Here is an 883-nt window from a genome sequence, read left to right on the forward strand (position 1 = left end):
TGGCAAGCCGTTCCACAGGACTACATCCAGCATCTCTACGATCGTCTCCATGGGAGAATAGCAGCCTGCATTGCTGCGAAAGGTGGATATACACTGTACTAGTGCCGACATTGTGCATGCTCTGTTGCCTGTGTCTATGTGCCTGTGGTTCTGTCAGTGTGATCACGTGATGTATCTGACCCCAGGAATGTGTCAATAAAGTTTCCCCTTCCTGGGACAATGAATTCACGGTGTTCTTATTTCAATTTCCAGGAGTGTACTTCAAATGGCTCTGATCAGTATGGGACTTAACATCTAAGGTCATCAGTCCCCTAGATTTAGAACTACTTAAACCTAACCAACCTAAGGACAGTACACACATCCATGGCCGAGGTAGGATTCGAACCTGCGACCGTAGCAGCAGCGCCGTTCCGGACTGAAGCGCCTAGAACCGCTCGACCACAACGGCCGGCTTGTGATTATGGCTCAGCAATAGCTGAGCACTAGGAAAAATTCCCTAGAGTCTGTTACCCTCGACGGAAATTTTTAGTAAAAGGTGAAAGATCTATTCGTTTTGAAGGGACATCAGAGTGCCAGTTCAATACTGTTTAAATTTTTCTCCTATATTGTTATTTGATTTTCTCGACCCGTATGGGTGGCGGGTGGGCTGGCAGCCGTATTTCCTCTCTTCAGCCACGATAAATTGTAAAATGTAACAAAGATGGGAAGAAATATTGTTAAGGAGAAACGTTATGCACGCTCTTAAAAACAACAAATAAGATAAATTTTATTGGCGTCAACATACAAAACGTTAAGACTGTTGGCTTTTTCAAATCAGAAATCAGGGGACTAACAGCTGAAAATGAAAATATACAGAGTGGTCAGAAATAACGTGAGAAGCCTG

At 43.9% G+C, this 883-nt stretch overlaps 1 pseudogene; it reads right to left on the reverse strand.

Annotated features, from left to right (window-relative positions):
- Positions 1–462: 462 nt before the first annotated feature.
- LOC126178657 (U5 spliceosomal RNA) lies at positions 463–571 on the reverse strand (annotated as a pseudogene).
- Between the last annotated feature and the right edge of the window lie 312 nt (positions 572–883).

This window comes from Schistocerca cancellata, chromosome 3 (genome assembly GCF_023864275.1).
Source record: "Schistocerca cancellata isolate TAMUIC-IGC-003103 chromosome 3, iqSchCanc2.1, whole genome shotgun sequence".
NCBI lineage: Eukaryota > Metazoa > Arthropoda > Insecta > Orthoptera > Acrididae > Schistocerca > Schistocerca cancellata.